General features: G+C 39.7%; 1 long non-coding RNA gene across 3 annotated transcripts; it reads right to left on the bottom strand.

The window, feature by feature from the left end:
- Nucleotides 1-207: 207 nt before the first annotated feature.
- On the bottom strand, nucleotides 208-14880 carry LOC120371447. Of its 3 annotated transcripts, none has more exons than XR_005584358.1 (4): nucleotides 14460-14880; nucleotides 12915-13087; nucleotides 2411-2456; nucleotides 208-1381 (listed from the first exon to the last, which is right to left on the bottom strand). It is a non-coding gene; the product is annotated as an uncharacterized LOC120371447 (long non-coding RNA). The 3 variants fall into 3 exon arrangements; XR_005584360.1 differs by lacking the exon at nucleotides 14460-14880 and adding an exon at nucleotides 14066-14083; XR_005584359.1 differs by lacking the exons at nucleotides 12915-13087; nucleotides 14460-14880 and adding an exon at nucleotides 11425-11709.
- Nucleotides 14881-15424: the final 544 nt, after the last annotated feature.

Raw genomic sequence — 15424 nt, 5'->3', positions numbered from 1 at the left:
GAGATCTGACAAGATGACAGCACAATGTGTGACTTCCAGACATTATTAGGGAGCTCTCTGAATACTGAATCTGAATTTTTAGCCTAAGAGACTTGGCCAGCAGTCATGCTATGTAAACTTCATTTAAAAACTATCCAAATTATTATTTTTTTTAATTTTACTTTATGAATCAAGTAATACAACAAGCAGGAGTGGGTTTTATTTTCCCTGTTGAAACCAGATAGTTCAAGTGAATAGGGCAAATCATTGTTGATTAACTGTCTAGGGTCCTTAGTAAATGGTCTGCATGTTTAATCCATGAGTTAACATTCTATGTAGTGTGATCCTTGAAGTCCTTATACAATTCCTGCTTCATTCAGAGACTGTTACCTTTGTGTTTTGTTTTCAGCATAATAAACATGTTACACCTAAGGTACAAACTCCAGAAAGAAAGTACCTTTATCTTTGGCCTTTAAAATAAAAATCTAAAAATACAAACTGTGATTCTGGATACACTACATATTTGTAGCCCACTACAGAAATTAAGTCAACTGCTGTCAAGTGACTGAGAATCATGTTAATTTCAATAAAGCCAGAGAAATACTGGTGAAGTGTCAGGAGAAATTCAGCCAAGTGCTAGCTTAAGCTACAAAGGAGAAGAGAAAGCTTCAGTTTTAGTGAATTCCCAAAAGTAATTTGGGCAACTTTATGTGAAGAAAAATTCTAGGATAAAAGGTATTTCAGTCCCATGGAGAAATGCTTGAACCTTTACATCAGTTTTTGGCCTGTAATCTTCTGTGCACTCTGGCATTTAAGAAGATATACTGAGAGCTTCCCAAAGGCCAATCACTGCCTGCTTAATACAGTGGGAGAATCATTCCACTCTGGTTTTCTTTTTTGTGGATCATACTGAAGACTCCAAAATCAAAATCTTCTTATTGCAAAGTGTTTTCCCCTTTGTGTTGGGAAAACCACTCATGTGAGGGATGAAAAAACTAGACACAAAATTTTCATGTTTCTCTGTGTGTAAATGTAAGTGGGAGCAAAGAGTCAAGTGACTATCACAACTGAGATCCTGGGCAGTGCTGTGACCTGAAATCCAGCACAGACGGTCAAGGGAGGTTCACCCCACTGTAGGAAGAGCCTCTGGTGGTGTTATATCATTCATCCTTCCGATAGCCTGGATAGGGCGCATGGCCAGGGAACACAGATGTGGCTGGGAAATCTCTCCTCCTTGCTGTCTCCTAGCTGCCTTATCAACTTCTTGGGGTCATTGGCAAAATATGCTTATTCTAGAGGACTGGCCACAGCATGGTTGGCATTAAGCCACCTCTGCACCCCACAAACATGGGCCCTCTTGAACTGTGGTGTATGCTTCTTGGACACAGCCAAGGATTCGGACCTGGGAGATGAAGTAAACATGATTGAGTCAAGAGGAAATATAAAAAGTGTCTCAATAGAGGTGCCACAAGAAGGGCTATGCTACATCAACACACCCCTTTCTCTGGATGCATTTACATTTACTTCTGGATTTGTCCTAGAATATCTGGATTCTGGACTTATGTTTCATGGCTCTTTTCAGTTACAAGTTGAACATGTAGAACCGTAAGTAATGTTTTTTCCCACTGAAAACCTACAAAAATATTTCCCATTCATTTTGTATTTGAGAACCTTTCCACTCAGAACTGTTAAATGTAACAATAGTGCACTGGCTGCCTTTATAACTAAGAAAAAGCTTAACGTCTCTTCCCCCCCCCCCCCGCAAATTTCTTTTGACTCTCACACCTACTATTTCTGTTATAAAAAAAACACAAAAAACCAGAAGTATGATGTACTGAGACTGGAGTCGATGGTACATGTTTTAAAAATGTACCATCTCCTCTTAAAATGTTAATGTGTGATCCTCTTAATTTAAAAGAGGGGGGAAGATGTTTAATGCTATCCCTAAGAGTTATGGCAGTTTGTTTTAAGTAAATAGGATGCTATAAAAATACCTTCAGAAAGGTACTGAACTCTCATTTTTCCTCCTTCACATCAAACAAATGTTATTCCCCCGCCCCCCATCCATCATCTCCACATAGGGGGCTTTGACATAAAAGATTTTGTCAGATCACTGTTTAGGAATTGAGTGGGCTTTTTAGAGTACCAAATCACAGCTAAATTGTTTGGACCCAGCTGTGTGTTGTTCCACTCTGTGCTTCCCCTTTGTACAAATATCCATCTTGTCAGCCTATACCCATCACACAGTGTGGATGGCCTGGACTTGGTCTCAAAATGAAAAACTGAAAGAATTATTTAAGGGAAGGAAAAAAGAAAACATAGCATAAACTGACACAAAAGCAGAGCAGGCTTTGTCTCTTCCCCCCCCCCCCACACACACAGAAAAAAAAAAGTCATACACCCCTGCTTTGGTTTTGTTAAAGTAACTTACAACCACAAATAATGTTTTTTTCTGTTTCCACAAATGCATGCTCCATCTGAAAAACAAATGTATAAAAGTGTAATGTGACCATACCTTTGCGGAATGGCAACTAATGACTCTTGCTATTACACAGAGCAATTTTTGAATTATCCACACTATATAATGGCTGCAAGATATCATACCATCCATACATTATTTAAGCTTTTTAAAATGAAGGTGCGTTTTTCATAGAACAACTTCACAATAAGTAGAGATTCCCCACAACCTGAACTGCAATAGTCATGTACAGAATTTGGACATTTTGGGAACTGCACTCTACTTCCCTACAAGTTTTCATTGCAGACAAACCATGATTATTTATCACGTGGTTAATCAAAATTCTTGATAATAGGAATATTAAATGTCCCTTGAAATTTGCTTGCAGAGAAATTCTTCTGCTGCATAGTGCCTGTGCTTTGCAGAACCCCAGTTCTGCAACAAGAAAGCTCTTATGCAGTACCTCCAGAAGGCACAAGTTTGCAGGTGGACCCAAAACCAGTGACTTACTGATGAGGACTCATCTCAGTCAGGACATAGCAATGATGGGTGCCTGTGTGTGCGGGGGGTGGAGGAGGAGGCAGAAGACACACCACCCAGTCATTTAAAAACTAGATCACTTATAGTTATAGCTTGGTATATGGTACAGCAACAATGCCTAGTTGATTTCATTGACCTTTCCATTAAACCAGGTTTTTTTTGTGAAACATTCTGCACAGCACTATCTAGCAGAACTTTCAGTATATGAGATTTAGTAAAATGCATGGATTACATATTAAGCAGTGTTAGCAGAAAACTCACTTTACACATCTAGTACATTAAATGCCCGATTTGGGACAAAATTACATATCCTATAAATATAAGGACTTGATCAAAGTTCATTGAAGCCAATAGGAGTCTTTCCATCTACTAGGGTAGCATCTGGATCAGGCCTTAACACCATATATTGGCCTCATGTTCCATGCATGCAACCTTTACTAATACTCCACTCATTGATCAAGAGCAGTAAAATGGAAACAAAAGTTAGGCTGTCTGTACATGTTAAACATAGTATTTGAGACACTGCATGAACTGTGTGACATGATGCATTATTTTACATCACTGACTGTGTTTCAGATCATGTTACATTGTATCAAACTTGCCTAGAAATTGAAAGAATATTACATGACATGACACAGCAGTAGTAATATAATGTGAGGTGACTGTTAAAATCTACGGGAAAAAAATGTTTTCCTGGTCCAATAACTACTATCATATCAGATTGTAGTTAGCCAATCCAAATTGAATCTGGCACAGAGAGAAGCAGTGTAAAAACTGAAGTATACATAACCCTGTAGAGAATATGGTTATCTTTAAAAAAAAATACTGCTAAGCTTATGCAGTTGGGGAAAAAATCATTTTCCTTTGTTTATTTTCATTTAATCAGGAATACAAATCTGCAATGGATGAAAAATACTTGTTTACTCTGGGCACAGTACTTGAAAATGAGTCTTTTGTTTTTTAGCATCCCTATGAATGTTTTATTTAAGGACATCTGGTAATTAGAAAGAAAAGTCTTTTAGCAAGAACAGCCAGACAATACATTTCAGCAAACACGCAGCAGTTTATACAGGGCCACCTGTTACTCTTGGTGCTTCCAAAATGGTCTCTTTATATCCCGGTCCAATAACTACTAAATCAGTTACAATCAAACATGAACTAATCAAACTAACTCTAACACCTTAATTCATGAGGCAGGCTTCCAAACGTTGGTGCTTGAGCCCAGTTGATTAATACCGCTAATGCTGTACACAGTTGAACTAAACCTCAAATGGAGTCCTCTTGCAAAAACTTCAGCTAAACAGAATAATGCCTACTTCAGAACCTACCCTACATTTTTCTGTCAAGTTCCACTTAATACTGGAACTGCAAGTTAAGTTACTTGGACATCCATATATCAATGCAAAAATGACTTACGCAAGCGAGTACCACAGAATACACAAAACACTGAAAAGATGGGTCTACTGTGGTGCTTGAGATGAGAAACACTAGTAGCTGTTGGCCAAATAATGCTGTGCAGTCCAAGAAAAGTGCACGGAAATGGTAACATGGATTTATTTGTTGAATAAGGGTGAATAACTATCTGACTTCAAAGGTGAAGGAACAACAAGCTGCAACAAATAAATATTGGTAGCACCATCTACAACCTGAGGTGGACATGGAAGGTCCTAGGTAAATCAGAGGAGAAGGAGTAGATAGCTACTACCTGATGAAATATCTAGCGGTATTCTTTGCCCGTGCTGTTGACTGCAGTCACAGCCACAAGCCACTACAGCAATGTTTGATAGAATCATAGATTTTAAGGTCAGAGGGGACCCTTATGATCATCTAGTCTGACCTCCTGCACAATGCAGGCCACAGAATCTCACCCACCCACTCCTGTATCAAACCCCTAACCTATGTCTGAGCTACTGAAGTCCTCAAATCGTGGTTTAAAGACATCAAGGGGCAGAGATTCCTCCAGCAAGTGACCCGGGCCCCACACTGCAGAGGAAGGTGAAAAATCCCCAAGGCCTCTACCAATCTGCCCTGGATGAAAATTCCTTCCCAACCCCAAATATGGTGATCAGCTAAACCCTGAGCATGTGGGTAAGACTCACCAGACAGACACCCAGGAAAGAATTCTCTGTAGTAACTCAGATTCCACCCCATCTAACATCTCATCACAGGCCTTTGGGCATATTTACTGCTAATAGGTGAAGATCAATTAACTGCCAAAATTAGGCTATCCCATCATACCATCCCCTCCATTATCATGACAATGAAGATAGGTGTATGTGAAGACTTGCTCCATATCTCCTGGTGTGTTGATCACCTGCACTAAATGAGCATGGATCACATTTATTTCAGTGTGGCTGTGATGGGCATGGTGAGAGTAGGCTACTGAGATGCACCCAGTAGACCAACATAACCATGCCTTGACTTTTCCATAGGATCTTGTGTACTTTTATTCCCATAATTCTGCAAGTGGTTACTCTGTTATAAGCCACTTATTGATCAATTTCCTCCAATTGACTAATTTCCATAAAAGGGTAATTCCATGGCAACCGATCAGAGAATTAAACTAGTACTTACTCTGGCTCATGTAGGCATACCTAAGGCTCAGTGTTTGACGCAGAGGTCACAGATACTATGATTTTCTGTGACTTCTGCAGCGCTCCCCTCACCCAGCTCCCAGAGCATCCCCTGAGCTGCCCCCACCCTAATTTTAGTTATGGACAAGTCTTGGGCTGTGAATTTGTGTTTACAGCCCATGACCTGTCCATGACTTTTACTAAAAATACCCATGACTAAAACGTCGCCTTAGTCATACCTCACTTTGCTTTGCATAGTTTTATTCTCTGTTAGGAGGTCCATGTGATTTTGGTCAATAGCCGATAGTCATGATCATCTATTGGCTGTTCAGTGGCCTATGCGAAACAAGATAGGTTTGCAACAACTATTCCGAGATATACTAAGGAGGAAAAAAAATGCACAACCATTAGCAACACAGATGAGCAAAGTCATTGACCTTCTCAACAAAAGGGCTAAGGAATGAACGAGTTCGCATGTAGACTGAACTACCCTCAGACACAGAAGCAGTCAACATCGGCAGCTTGTACTATTGGAGCTTTAAGGGAAGCTTGTGCTGTTGGAGCCTGCATTATACCTTGTCTGTGGATAAATCATCATAGAAATTAAGGGCTCCAAGAGATCTTGAGGGGGTCACCCAATCCAGACTCCTGTGCTAAAACCAGACCAAACCTCCATGTCCCTTGCTGCAGATTACTTCTTGTCCTACCTTCAATGATCCTCCCTACGTCTTCTTTTCTCAAGAAGAAACATACCTGGTTATTTGGGTGTTTTTAAACTTTTCCTTGTATTTCCTTTGTATTCTTGTATTTGTCCACATCTTTCCTAAAGGGTGGCACCCAAAACTGGACAGATTACTTCACTGAGATCTTGCTAGCGAAGAGAAGATTGGGGACAGTTAACTCCTGTGTTTTACATACAATCCTCTGTTTGCTACGCCCATGAATGATATTAGCTTTTTCGCAACTGCACCATTTTGGGGCTCATAATCAATTTAGGATCTACTAGAACCCACAAGTAGTTTTCTAAAGTACTAGTGCCTATCCAGCTATTCACCATTTTATATTTGTGCATTTGAGTTTTTCCTTCCTAAATGCAATAGTCTTGATTGAATTTCATCTTACTGATCTCACACCAATTCTCCAATGTGTCAAGGTTATTTTGAATTCTAATTCTGTACTCCAAAGTGCTTGCAACTCTTCCCAGCTTGATGTAATCCTCAAATTTTATAAGCATACTTTCCACACTGCCATCCAATTCATTAATGAAAATATTAAATAAAACCAGCCCAGGGAAGACCCCTGTAGGACCATCTCATTACATCCTTCCACACTGACAGCAAACCATTGATAACTACTTGCAGTTGTGCATCTATCTTATAGTAAATTCATCTAGACTGTATTTCCCTAGTTTGCTTATGAGAACATCATGTGGGACTATGTCAAAAGCCTCACTAAATCATGGTAAATCATGTCTACAGCTTCCTCCCTATCCACTAGGCCAGTAACCCTACCAAATAAGGAAATTTGTTCTTAACAAGTCCACATACGCTATTATTGATTATCCTATCATTCTCTAAGGGTTTACAAAATAATGGTATAATAATTTGGTCCAGTATCTTTCCAGGCATCTAAGGTAGGTTAACTACTCTATAATTCCCTGGGTTCTCTTTGTTTCCCTTTTTAAAGCTAGGTGCTATGGTTGCCCTGCTCCAGTCCTCTGGAACTTAACCTGTCTTCCATGAGTTCTCAAAGACAGTTACTAATGGTTCTGAGATTGCTTCAGCTAGTTCCTTAAGTACCATAGGGTGAATGTCATCAGGCCCTGCCAACTTGATTACATTTAACTTATCTAAACTGTAAGTGAGTGGACTCACCCCTGCAGCGCCTCTTGCTTGTCGTCCATGGGAATTAGCTCTACCAGCATCCTGGAGCACCCCCTGCTGGCTGGTGATCTGCCTTACCGCTGGCCCCCGTGTCCCTCCCAGGACTCCGGTGCCCCTTTCTCTGGGTTGCTGCCCTCCTGGCAGTATCCCCACACTCTGGGTCTCCCCACCCAGGGGAACCCCCACTCACTAACCCCACCTTGCCTCAGTGTAAGGCTACTGCCAGTCACATCTAGCCCCACTCCCTGAGGCAGACTGCAGCATACGCCACTCATCACAGGCAAGGTTGGGTTGGACCTGCTGCCTCTCTCTATAGCTGTGCTGCCCCTCTGCAGCCCCAGTACTGGTCTTAGGGCCTCAGCTAGGCCTGTAGCCTGGGGGTTTTCCAGGCTGGAGCTCCCTAGCTCCTCTAGCCTTCCCCCAGCCCTGCTCCACTCCCAGTACCCTGCTCAGCTCCCTAGCAGCCAGGCCCTTCTCTCTCTACAAGCAAAGAAAGAGTCCTGAGCTTCTGGCTGCCCTGGCCTTCTTATAAGACCCAGTTGGTCTGTTTGGGGCATGGCCCCAGCTGCAGCCACTTCCCCCAATCAGCCGGGGTTTTGCTCCCTTCCCCAGCCCTCTGCAGGGCTTCTCCAACCCCTTCAGGGCTGGAGCGGGTGCTCACCCCGCTACACAATATTCTTTAACCTATTATTTCCCTATTGTGGCTTGTGTTCTCTCTCCCTTAATATGAATTGTGTTGATTTGGTCACAGTTAACCTTTTTAGTGAAGGCTGGAGAAAAAACAGGCATTAAACACCTAAGCCTCTTTGTTTTGTCACTTATTAGTTCTCTTGGCCTGGTTAATAGAAGACACACACTTTTCTTCATGTTTCTCCTTCTCCTAATTTATTAAAAACAAAAAACACCCCCCCCTCTTCTTATTGCTTTTATTGTCCCTTGCTAGGGAGATTTTGTGCCTTAGCCTTTCTGATTTTGTCCCTACACACTTATGCTATTCATGTTTAGCAGTTTGTTTTTGTTTCCATCTTATGTAGGATTCCTCTTTTTGTTTTCAGGCCACTAAAGAGCTCCTGCTATAGCTATATTAGTCTATTACAATTCTACACCCATCTTTCTCTCACATCATGATAGTTTGCTGTTGTGCCTTTAATATTGTCGTCTCTTGGAGAAACTGCCAATTCTGCTGAACTTCTTATTCCCCTTAGATTTTCTTCCCAGTGGACCTTACAAACCAGTTCTTTGAGTTTGTTGAAGTCTTCTTTTTTGAAGTCCATTGTCCGTACTCTGCTGTTCTCACTCCTTCCTTTCCTTAGAATCATGAAATGTAACATTTCATGATCACTTTCACCCAAATTGCCTTAAACCTTCACATTCACAACCAATTCCTCTCTCTTAGTCAGAATCAAGTTTTAAATGGCTGTTGCCCCAGTTTACTTCCACCATCTTGTAACACAAGTTGTCCCAATACGTTCCAGAAACTTATTGGACATTTCATGTTTTGCCCTATTACTTTTCCAACAGATATCTGAGTAGTTAAAATCTCCCATTAAAAGTAGGTCTTATGTTTTGGATATTTCTGTCATTTGTTCTAGAAATGCCTCATCCACCTCTTCCTCATGACTTGGTGGTCTATGAAGTCCATTGGGGGCTACTAGTTTCCATAAGTATTAGTCTGGCATCCTATATGAGAACTGCATTACCATGAAAACACTCCCTTATCCAGGCCAGTAGAGCCCATCAGCCAAGGTATATCTCTACAACATCAAAAGAATTCATGTTTAGATGATGGAGGAGAGAAGGGTGAAGTGAGTAAGGAAACAGTTTTTGGTTTTAAACATCCTAAGGGAGATTATATCAGTGACTTTGTTGTTGATGTATTTGTTTTTAAAATTATGAAAACAAAGTGTTTAAGTCCATTTCCTTGGAATATTTCAGTCTTGACTCTAGTATATAGATATTTACATTACAGAACTACAGCACACATTTCAGAAGAAGTATCTGTCTCCAGGGTTGAAATACTATAAGTGTGTCAGGATGATATGAAGTAGCTAAGGGCAAAAAAATCCAATTAACATCAACAAGTACAGGACCACTGAAGGAATAGTAGAGAAACTTTCACTCCTGTTTGACATGGGTTGGAAGACCCAAGAAGTCTGTGCTGAACCTGGGTCTTTCACTCAGATAATGCATTACGCTAACATACGATCTGAACATTCCAAGGTAATCTTCATTTAATCCATTGTGATAAAGAATTACCACCTTTGGGGAGTAATTGGCCAACATTTTATGTAACTCATATCTTCAAATATAGCTTGAATGAGCTACCTAATCCATTAAAATTGGAAGGAAATTTGTCTTAGATTAGTGTAAAAAGAACTGACATTATGATGGCTCAATGTGGTCTGCTATTTTAGCTAGAGAGTCCTTCATTACATGTTGTACTGACATATGCTGGAGTAAGGCTTTGTGACTGCTGCCCTCCCCAAAACAAACAAACAAAAGATACACAAAAGCCAAAAACAATACCTCCCACCATCAAAATTGTTACGTACTTTAATAGACTACCCTGAATCAAGTAGGTACTTGAACAATTGGAGCCTAACCAAGCGCACATAAGGGACCATAAAAGGTCAATATCAATCAAATGTGATTACAGATCTGAATTTTTTTAATACCTTGTGTAACTATTTGTGATCTGTAGCAAAGAGCCACATAGCAAAACACACTTCAAAAAAACCTCACCTTAGTCAAGATTAGAACAATGGAATTCAAAGCATGCTGACTTCTCATTCACTTTCATATTGTAAAGAGAAGAGAGATCCATTTTTCACCAATTATTGCAAAAAAATTTAAAAAACCTCTCATTTGCAACAGATCAAAATTGAATTAGAAAACAATGTCAGTTTTATACCTCTGTAACAGGAAATGCTGTTTCTCTTTGTGACTGTCCATGTAGGTTTGAAAAACTATTTTAAAGTCAATATTAGGAGCCATGGGAGACTAAGAAAAACTCCAAGAAAATCTGCAAGAAGCAGACGCTCCTCTTTCTGCATGGAAGCAAACCATATGGCAGGTTTAACTGCTTAATATAATTATGAATACTTAAGGCCGAAGAAAAGACCATATGGCCCATCTAGGCCTGTCCTTACCAACTGCTGGAAATACAAGTCAGCCTGTGTATCTTCCACCATCATCCCTAGCATCTGACTAATAATTGTTCCCTTTTACTGCTGCCCTGAAAACAGGAACCAGTTTACATGTCTGGTTTTCATATTACATATGTATCCTATGGTATATGAAGAGGTATTCTAACCAAAGCTCTTGGGATCATCAAAAGCTTAAAGAGACACTGTCAGTCTCATGATTAAGACTCATAAGTTAGCTTTTCGAAAAGCTAAATTGTTATATAGCATCCACATACACAGCATTAAGAACTGAAGAGGGTCACTGAAGTCAACCTTGTGTCAGCAGGTATACAAAATATTGCAGATAATTGGAGAGAGAGAAGAATGGACTAGTTCCCTCCAAATTAGATAGATACAGTATTCTACAGGAATATACCCAAACACTGAAATATTACTATTTATTCTGTCACCTTTTGAAGAGCGATTACTGCAGAACAGCATACAATGAACACTTTTTTCTACTTGAACTGCCTATCAATAAATAGGTGCTGCCATTCCCAAAAGTATAGAGTAAGAACTTTGAAGAGTCCTTGTATCCAGCCTGCCTGGATCTAGACCCTTCTATTATTCCTTTCCTTTCACAAACACTAAATTCATGTTAAACTGCTCATAAGGATAAATCAGATAAACCCAGCCACTGACCCAATACTGTTTACTGAACTAAGGTTAAAAAAAGTTTGGTTAGTTTCTTGTCCTTCAAAAGAAACTATTTTCCTGGCTGATAGATTTGCACAAGAGTACCAGAAAGTTGAATCCCCATCAAAGATTGTATGTGAAGGTCACCCTGTTGGGGTGAAGGCAAGTACCTTGCATGTCATTCCCCAGGCGGTGGCAGTCTTGTGGCCTGCTCCTGGGGCATTACCCTCTGGCTGTACCTCTTAGCAAGTTTATCCCATTCCATGAGTTGTAAAACAACTCAAACAAAAAGGCAAATAGTTCCAAGCCCCTCACAGTGCCAGGACCCCTTCCACATACAAATGAGAGGAAGCAGCCTTTAGGGCTTTACAAGAAGTCTTAGCTCCCACACACTGTGGGTCTAGAGGCCAAGTGTTAGTCCCGGGGTTTACAACAAAACAAAATTCATCCCATCTTCTTGCCTCAGAGGGTGCAGGCTGGCTGTACTCTCAAGCTGCTCCTCATCAAGGAACTCTCCTAGCTAGCCTGTGAGGTTGAGTTCTTCTTGTTTCAGAGTCACATCCCAACTCAGCTGAGTTCCTTCTTTTTAAGGGCCTACCCCCTCCCTGAAAAGCTGCAGATGTGGCAGGTTGGGGCTAATTGTAACCACAGATATTTTGTAACCCATTCTTGACTGGTGGTGCTAGAGAAGTATCTGGCCTCACCCTCTTTTCTCAAAACCTTCTCTTTCTTTCCAGCATGGCTGAAAGCAGGAAGTAGTAGAAATCTCATTATTAGGAAGAGACCAAAGCACTTTAGATCCATTTAAATAAGCTTTGTAAGGACAATTCTACACTTAAAATGCTGCATTGTCAGAGCTTCTCTAATGCAGCTGCACCACTGTAATGCCTTAATGAAGACACTCAAAGCACATGGGAGACATCTGTCTTATTAGTGTAGTTAATTCCCCCGCCCCCACAAGATGGTAGCTATGTTGATGGGAGAAGCTCACCTGCCAAGATAGTGCTGTACATTGGGGGGTGGGGGTATGTCTATATAGTTACGTCATGCAGGGGTGTGTATTTTTCAAACCTCTGATGATGTAGTTATAATGATCTAGGTCAGTAGCACAGACTAGACCTAAGTGTTTGGATGTTTAGCCCAACCAATGTTAAGGCCTCAGTCCTACAATTTGTTCTGGGTGGAACCCCACTGACTTTAAAACCTTCTTTAAAAAGGTGACAACCATTTTCTTATAGTTTTACACAGAAGAAAACAGACTTCATAAAGGTTCTCTGTACTCTTCATAAAGGTGTTCAATAGGTTCATACTATTGCAAAAGTACTATTGTGACATAACAGAACAAATCCACCCAACAGCTCACACTGTATGATATAACAACACTCTGTTTTGCTCTCATTGCAGGATGAGAGGCAATGGGATGTAAGGGAACCATGTGGGAGTGGAAGCCATGAACCCCTTGACTGTAGCCTTTAAAAAAAAATACTGACTCAGTTTGCAACCTTGAGCAAATTCCTTATTCTCTCTGCCTCTGTTTCCTTATCATTAAAATGAGAACTATCATCAGAACCAGCTGAATAATTTGTTCTGAAACAAATAAAAACAATTATTCATGTGTACACATTTCACCCAGCCCCAATAATAATATTTACCTACTTACCTCACAGAGTTGTTGTGAGTATTAATCAGTTTATGTTTTCAAATCACTACAAAAAACATTAAGGCCTATTATAATGACACAGCCATAGTTAATACATTACGCTATTGTACTTAGATGAAAAAACATCTTCATACAGGGTACCCTCCGCAACAGACGTAGGCAAGCCATTTGTGCTGTTTTAAATGACAACAAAAAAGTTATAATTAGACATTTTCTTTTGCTTTCAGATCTCATTATAAAGTCACCTAAATTCATTTTCTTTTTTATTTAAAAGAATCAGAATGATTACCAGAGAGAGAGAGAGAGAGACAGGAGGAGAATATTATAGTAAGCTATGTGGCCTGTCACATCACTTCTGAGCCACCGTGTAGCTTCCTGCAAAATATACATGACATTGCCAGTGACTCAGGAACTGTGAAAATTCCAGCTGTGAATATGACATCCAGCCTTTTAATGTGTAAAAAAGGGGTATTCCTCCTGTTACATATTTGACTTTAGGATGAAACTACTATGTGGCCTTCAAAAACACTCAGTGGCCAAGCTGAAATGATTCTGCATAAGTCCCTCATTTTTCTTTTAGAATACTCCATACAATATCATTGTATGCCCTGATTCATGGAACGATCTGGAGACAAATGGTACACTACGCACATTTAAAAACAAAAACAAACAAACAAAAAACATTTTGTTTATGAATCAGACCCATCATCACTCTAAACACTTGGCAATAAATTAAGCCTTCTCAGGCTGATTAAATTGACTGAATGCTATAAACATGTGACTTTCGCAGATCTAATCATTCCAAGATAGTAGGTGAGTCAATCTTGCAAATGTTTTTAGATATTTCAATTTGCATAGCTGTGATGTGTAGCCTACATTTTTCCAAAGCATTTGCTGAGGTTTATTTCCTTATAATTCACCAAAATGTGACAGTTCAGGTGACTGGGAAATAGGAGACTCTATTAACTAGTGATATGCCAAGCCACATACAATACTAATATTGTGAAACAGTTTGTACCAGAAGAACATATCACATGACATAGCATCAGTTAAGAATGATTTAAAAAAAATAAAACAAAAAACAAACAAACAAAAATCACACACAAATTAGTAAACCTATTTCCAAGTCACTCTTTTATGGATTTCCTTACCATATTAATCCTTTAATGATAATGGATGGAATTTGCAGCAGCATATTACAGTAGCATTTACTATTCAGAGGGACACCATCAGGTCAAACTTAGCCCCATGTGTAGATTTTGTAAGATTTAACAACTTAAAACTGACAGAAAAAATTCCATGATACCTCTTCAAATTTCCAGCAGAAATTAAGCAAACATTCTCAGTTGTGTTACCAAGCCACACATTATAGCATTGTGCTAATGCTTGAGCCTTGATAAAGTCAATAAAAATGCCTAGTCCGTTTGCATTGTCCAAAATGAGACAAATGCAAAAAGAAAACAGCATAAATATAAGCAGCAAATATTATTACAATTCTGTCAGTTTCAATAATCTGCAGCCAAATTGCATTCATACAGTACTCACTCTCTTTGCAGGGTTTGGATCTGGGTCCTGCTTATTCCAAGGTGGAGGGGGCACACACCATCTGCTACCTTCCTTGGACTGATTTGGGGAAACTCTAGGAAAGTGCTATCAGCAAGTTTCACTTCTCATCCCCCTTTTCCCAAGCTCCACTCTCACAAGTACTTGTGCAGGAGAGAGCATGTTAGGCCAAATCAAGCAATTACACCTTCATGGTGTCATTGACAGGTGGAATAATTATGATAAAGTAATTTCTGCTTAAGGAAGGGTTCCTGGCTCTGAAGAGAATCAGATTTTCCTCTTTCACCCTCTACCAGATTTTCTGGACTCTTACAAAAGAGCACCATCTTTTGATGCTTCAGTTCATTATTTTTTAAAAAAACACCTAGCTAGTCCAACTATATTTTTAGGGCTTGATAGCCAGTTATTCCTCGGTGGAGGAGAAAAACAGATGAAAGGAGGAAGATAAAAATGGTCAGGAAAGAGTAGGTGAGGAGAGAGAAAGAATAGCCAAGCCAGAAATACATGCCTCAAAATAAAACATGGTGTAGGAGGAGGAAAAAGGAAAATGAAAGAGAGGGGTCAAAAAGCCAGTAGGACGGGAGGGTTGTGGGAAGCACAGTATAAAATAACTGGAAAACAACAAGCAGTATCCTTCTATTGGGTTATAATTGAGAAGTGAAATGGGACTTATTTGTGATTGGTAGCCAATTAGTTTTCTACAACTAACGAGAATTGTAAGCAGCATTTAGATTTTAGAAATGCCAGTCCCAGAGTCAATTTGGTCCCTCTGCCCCTATTTTCTCTGGTCAGTGAGACCTTGCTTTGATTATATTAAAGTTATGATGAAAAAATGATTTTAATAGAAGTCTATAGAGATCTTGTTAATATGCCTTTATGATGTATATTATGACAGCATTTCAATTTCATTGCAGGCCTAATGAGACTCAGTTACAATGTCAAAATGA

This window comes from Mauremys reevesii, linkage group 9 (genome assembly GCF_016161935.1).
Source record: "Mauremys reevesii isolate NIE-2019 linkage group 9, ASM1616193v1, whole genome shotgun sequence".
NCBI lineage: Eukaryota > Metazoa > Chordata > Testudines > Geoemydidae > Mauremys > Mauremys reevesii.
The sequence above is the reverse complement of the archived record's forward strand: the minus strand, read 5'-3'. Positions and strand labels throughout refer to the sequence as shown.